Genomic DNA, 6101 nt, shown 5'->3' on the forward strand with positions numbered 1-6101 from the left:
CATTGTAAAGTCCTGTCCAAAACAAAACAAAAGATCTGTTAGCTATTTTGGCCTAGGTTCTGTGATCTTAAAGAAGAAACACTTTCAATCTGGGTACCTGTAACTCAGGAGTCTGAGATCTGCAGATCAATCCAGCCTAGGCAGGAACCTATGAAACTCTGTATCTCCAATTAACAAGTAAAAGTACCAGAAGTGGAACTGTGGATCAAGTGGTAGAGCCCTAGCTTTGAGCAAAAAAGCTCAAGGACAGCACCCCCAGGTCCTGAGTTCAAGCCTCAGGATTCACATCTACCCACACAAATAAAGGATAGACACTGTCAGTCAGTGGCTGTGGCTCCAGTACTGGGGATGGTGCACTGCTGCGCTCTACCCCAGGCCTCAGATTATCTTATACAACCTCTTCACTTGCTGATTTACAAGAACTCCTGCTAAATATTGCCTCATCAATCATGTGCATGCATTAGTTAAGCCTCACAAATGCTTGAAGCGTGTGGAATGAGGCGATTCTACTTTTCACTTAGTCTGCATTATGTATGGTTCTTTTCCTTAGTAAGGAGACTGGACACCTTTTCATGTCCCTGACATGTGCTTCTAAGAGGTCAGTAGCTGCCTGTTTTCTATGATATCCCAAACACATTGCAGCTGTTAAATCAGTTGCTTTGCCTAGTCATGAATTCTGCCAGTTCCAGCCCTCTGACCCTTAAAAGCAGTCAGTACCCCAGCCCTCTGCCTCTGTCTGTGGGCTGGCCAATAGAAGGGAGGTGTCTTCTGTCTGAAGCTGGCTGAAGAGCTCTTTGCTGACTTCTATCAAGGGGCTAACCTTGGGTGTTAGAAAGCAGTTGACTCATCCTTGTTTTCATTCTCTTTCTACTGTTCTGTCTTGGTTTCTTTGCTATAAGAAACAGGTAACTTCAAGTAGGTCTTTGTCTCTTTATTCACGCAATACTGACTTAGAGTCAGTGGTCTTTCCTAATATTTTGAATAGGAAAGTAAAGAGAAAATGGATCTTTAAGAGTATATGGAGGCTGGGAATGTGGCTCAGTTGTAGAGTGCTTGCCTAGCATGCATTTCGATTCCTTAGTACCACATACACAGAAAAGGCCAGAAATGGCACTGTGGCTCAAGTGGTAGAGCACTACCCTTGAGCAGAAGTTGTTCCGGGACCATGCCTAGGCCCTGATTTCAATCCCCAGGCCTGGCATGTACACATGTACGCATGCACGCATGCATGCATAAATAAATAAATAGGATGAGCAAAAGATTAGACAGTTGTCTCCACTTCGTAGTTTGCTGTTGACTTGCGTGTGCTGCTGCCAGTGTTTTAAGAGTTCTCCGTGGGGAGCTCTTAGGACACGTTTATCTTCTTTGGAACTTCATGTAGTTGGTCTAATACATAAAGCAGCCAAGACCGTCAGATCCTCCTTGTTGCCGTTGATAAGTTTGTCAGCTCTCAAGCCACAGCTTTGTGTACATTCATGTATTTTTGTCTGGGCCTTATGGATAGGCCTCAGACATTCCACAGCTACCTGGAAGACATTATCAACTATCGCTGGGAGCTTGAGGAGGGGAAACCCAACCCCCTGAGAGAAGACAGTTTCCAAGACCTGCCTCTTCCGTACCCGTGTGGAGATTCTGCACCGCCTCTGTGATTACCGGCTTGATGCAGATGATGTCTTCGATCTACTCAAGGTGCTTCCCTGAAAGCCCATTCTCTAGTGCAGTAAAAACCCAGTAGTTGAGAATGGAGCTTTGAAATCAGAGCCTAGACACTGTCCCTGAGCTTTTTTGCTCAAGGCTAGTTCTCTACCACTTGAGCCACAGTGCTGCTTCTATCACTTAGTGGTTAGTTAGACGTAAGAGCTCTTGGACCTTTTTAGGGGGGGTGTGGTAGGAATTTGAACTAGGGCCTGGACATTGTCCCTGAGCCTTTTTTGTTTTGTTTTTGTTTTGCTCAAGGTTAATGCTTTACTACTTGAGCCACAGTTCCACTTCTGGCTTTTTGGTCGTTAATTGGAGATAAAGAGGCTCATGGCCTTTCCTGCCTGGGCAGGCTTTGAGTCGTGATCCTCAGACCTCAGCCTCCTGAGTAGCTGGGATGACAGACATGAGCCACGGATGCCCGGCTGGCAGGTGTCCGGATCATAGAGGATTAGACCTGGTGATGACTTCTAGTCCTTTCTTGGTCATGTCATTTAGAAGTAGTCTTCGTTCAGGACTCCAGCCTAGGTCAGGCCCTGGGGTAAATTGGGAGTCTCAGCTGGAGCAGAATGTTGCTGTGGGTTCTGACTGAGCTGCCATAGTGGATTACATGGGACAGAACCTTAGAGCATCTTATCCTACCCACTACCTTTTGTGTACGTATAAAGTAAATCTAAGCCAGGTAGTCAGACCATTCATTGTAATTCTCCGTTTTTGGACGGGTGGGAGCCGTGGTTGGGGTAGGGAACATTTCAAGCATTTCTATATCTTGTTCTTCAAAGAAGGTACCCCCATCCCATTCTGTGTTTTATCTGCCCAGATGGAAAAATGATATCCTGTACTTGGCATTTTGAAACAGGTGATAGGTTCGTGTATTGAAGTTTTCTTCCATTTATTTAGTTCATTGTTTTCCCCAACCCTCCTTCCTTTTCTGCTAAGGGTCTGGATGCAGACAGTCTCCGTGTAGAACCTCTAGGGGAAGACAATTCAGGGGCACTCTACTGGTATTTCTACGGAACACGAATGTATAAAGAGGATCCAGTACAAGGGAGGTCTAATGGAGAACTCTCCATGAGCAGGTAAAGTCTTCAGTGTCAAGGCTGTAATAGCTACATGTAAAAATGTCTTTAAAATTACATGCATCAGTGCTGGGTTGTGGCTTAAGCCATAGAGCACCACTTTGCAAACCTTACGCCCTAGGCTCAAACCCTGGTACCATACATACATAAAAGAAGAAAGCTCATACAAACAAATAAGGGGAATTAACTGTATCAGCATTCTTGAAGGGAGAGTAATTTCATATACAAATAAAAAGGAGCAGGGTACCAGTTGCTCACACCTGCTACATTTCCAGACATGTTTAAAATTTGTCCCAATCAATCTCACCCCTTATATCAATTTCCTTTCCCCCTTCTCCCCTTCCTACCTTCCCAAAACAATTTCAACATGCTTCCTTGTTCAATTTTCATAGCTGCAAACCATCTCTTTCAATCAAATTTATACCCTTTCAAAATACGTTTCAAAATTATGCACCCTTGGCCTCTTCCTCTCGGTATCATATTGAACTCGAGTTGGAAGAGGCCGGTCCGATCTCAAAATGGAGGTAAAACCGCCGCCCGGGTCGCCCCCAGCCCGACTCTGGCCGTCGCTGCTGTCACTGGGGGGAGGAAGGCCATGATCCAAAGGAACCAGAGCAGCTGCGGAAGCTGTTTATTAGTGGTCTGAGCTTCAAAACTAAAGATGATAGTTTAAGAGAACATTCTGAGAAATGGGGCACACTCACAGATTGTGTGTTAATGAGAGATCCTCAGACAAAACGTTCCAGGGGCTTCGGTTTTGTGACTTATTCTTGTGTTGAAGAGATGATGCAGCCATGTGTGCTAGACCCCACAAGGTTGATGGACGTGTTGTGGAACCAAAGAGAGAGGTTTCTAGAGAGGATTCTGTGAAGCCAGGAGCCCATCTAACAGTGAAGAAAATTTTTGTTGGTGGTATTAAAGAAGATACAGAAGAATATAATTTGAGAGACTACTTTGAAAAATATGGCAAGATTGAAACCATAGAAGTTATGGAAGACCGGCAGAGTGGAAAAAAGAGAGGATTTGCTTTTGTAACTTTTGATGATCATGATACAGTTGATAAAATTGTTGTTCAGAAATACCACACTATTAATGGGCATTATTGTGAAGTATAAAAGGCCCTTTCTAAACAAGAGATGCAGTCTGCTGGATCACAAAGAGGTCGTAGAGGTGGATCTGGCAACATTATGGGTCGTGGAGGAAACTTTGGAGGTGGTGGAGATAATTTTGGATGTGATGGAAACTTTGGTGGAAGAAGAGGCTATGGTGGTGGAGGTGGTGGCAGCAGAGGTAGCTATGGAGGAGGTGATGGTGGATACAATGTATTTGGAGGTGATGGTGGCAACTATGGTGGCCGTCCTGGTTATAGTAGTAGAGGAGGCTATGGTGGTGGTGGACCAGGTTATGGAAACCAAGGTGGAGGATATGGGGGTGGTGGAGGAGGATATGATGGTTACAATGAAGGAGGAAATTTTGGTGGTGGTAACTATAATGATTTTGGAAATTACAGTGGACAACAGCAATCAAATTATGGACCCATGAAAGGGGACAGTTTTGGTGGAAGAAGCTCTGGCAGTCCATATGGTGGTGGTTATGGATCTGGTGGTGGAAGTGGTGGATATGGTAGTAGAAGATTTTAAAACAACAGAAAAAAAGGCTACAGTTCTTAGCAGGAGAGAGAGAGCGAGGAGTTGTCAGGAAAGCTGCAGTTTATTTTGAGACAGTCGTCCCAAATGCATTAAAGGAACTGTAAAAATCTGCCACAGAAGGAACAATGATCCATAGTCAGAAAAGTTACTGCAGCTTAAACAGGAAACCCTTCTTGTTCAGGACTGTCATAACCACAGTTTGCAAAAAGTGCAGCTATTGATTCATGCAACATAGTGTCAATTAGATGTATATTCCTGAGGTCTTTTATCTGTTGTAGCTTTGTCTTTGTCTTTTCATTACATCAGCTATATTGCCCTGTGAATTGTGGTAGTGGTACCAGGAATAAAAAATTAAGGAATTTTTAACTTTTCAATATTTGTGTAGTTCAGTTTTTCTACATTTTAGTACAGAAACTTTAACGAAATGCAGTTTTGAAGGTGTTTCCTTGTGAGTTAACAAGTAAAGATCATTGTTAATCACTATTTTGTATGAATTTTGCTAAAGTTAACTGTAAAGGAACACCTACTGACTTGCAGTTTAAGGGGAATCTATTCTCCTCATTTCCAAACCATGATACGAATGGGCGCTGACATGTGGAGAGAATAGATACTTGCATGTATGCATTGTGTGTTTTAGATACATAGGATTGGGTATTTAAATTAGCATATTTGTGAATTTAATAGCATTAAGATTACCTTCAAATGAAAAAAAAAAACCCTCAAAATCCCTATTTGTGCATTTTCCTTCAATGAAATCATGGTTTTAGTGTGTTTTAAGATTTGCTGAATCGTAGCTGTGTTTAGAACATCTCCATACTACATTTACCTTGATCACATTGAGAATGACAGCTACCATAGTTTTGGAGTGTAAAGCATGTCTGCTGCCCTCTATTTAAATTTGTAAAGGGTAGTGGATATTTTCCCCATCCCTTTAGAAACCATTCTTAATTTTTGATTCAGGACCACTAAGTGTGCAATGTCTGAGCATATTAGTGGATACCTGATTTTATTCTGTTTTTCCTTTGAGACCCCTGAGGCCTATAAGTTTTATTACTTTTCCTTGGTTTAATTTCTCCATGCAAGTTTTCAGAGGAAGAGAATAAAAACACACTTCATTGTCAAATCCTTAAGAAAAAATTATGCACCCTCTACTATACCTTTGTCTCTGAATCTCTTTTGTAATTTGGTTCAGCAGTATAATAATGTGTATGCTATTTATGTATGAAAAGCAGTTTGTGATTTATTTATGTATTTATTTATGAAAAGCAGTTTGAGATTTCTGATCAGAATTAAAAAGAAAAGAGGGATAGTGCTTGCCTAGCTGGGCGCTGGTAGCTACTCAGCTACTCAGGAGGCTGAGATGTGAGGATCACCAATCAAAGCAAGCCCGGACAAGAAAGGCCATGAAACTCTTATCTCCAATAAAACCACCAGAAAACCAGAAGTGGTACAATGGCTCACATGATACAGTGCTAGCCTTGAGCTGAAGAGTTCAGGGACAGCACCCAGACCCAGAGTTCAAGCCCCACAACTGACAGATAGATAGATAGATAGATAGATAGATAGATAGATAGATAGATAGATAGATAGATAGATAGATAGATAGATAGATAGTGCTTGCCAAGCAACTGAGTTTTATTCCCAGCACAAACAAAAAGCAAAGCACTTATGTGTG

General features: G+C 42.3%; 1 pseudogene; it reads left to right on the plus strand.

The window, feature by feature from the left end:
• Nucleotides 1-3295: 3295 nt before the first annotated feature.
• Nucleotides 3296-4417, plus strand: LOC138835240 (heterogeneous nuclear ribonucleoprotein A3-like; annotated as a pseudogene).
• The last annotated feature ends 1684 nt before the right edge of the window (nucleotides 4418-6101 follow it).

The sequence above is a fragment of the Dipodomys merriami genome, unplaced genomic scaffold, assembly GCF_024711535.1.
Source record: "Dipodomys merriami isolate MVZ:Mamm:240054 unplaced genomic scaffold, mDipMer1.0.p SCAF_2324, whole genome shotgun sequence".
Lineage (NCBI taxonomy): Eukaryota > Metazoa > Chordata > Mammalia > Rodentia > Heteromyidae > Dipodomys > Dipodomys merriami.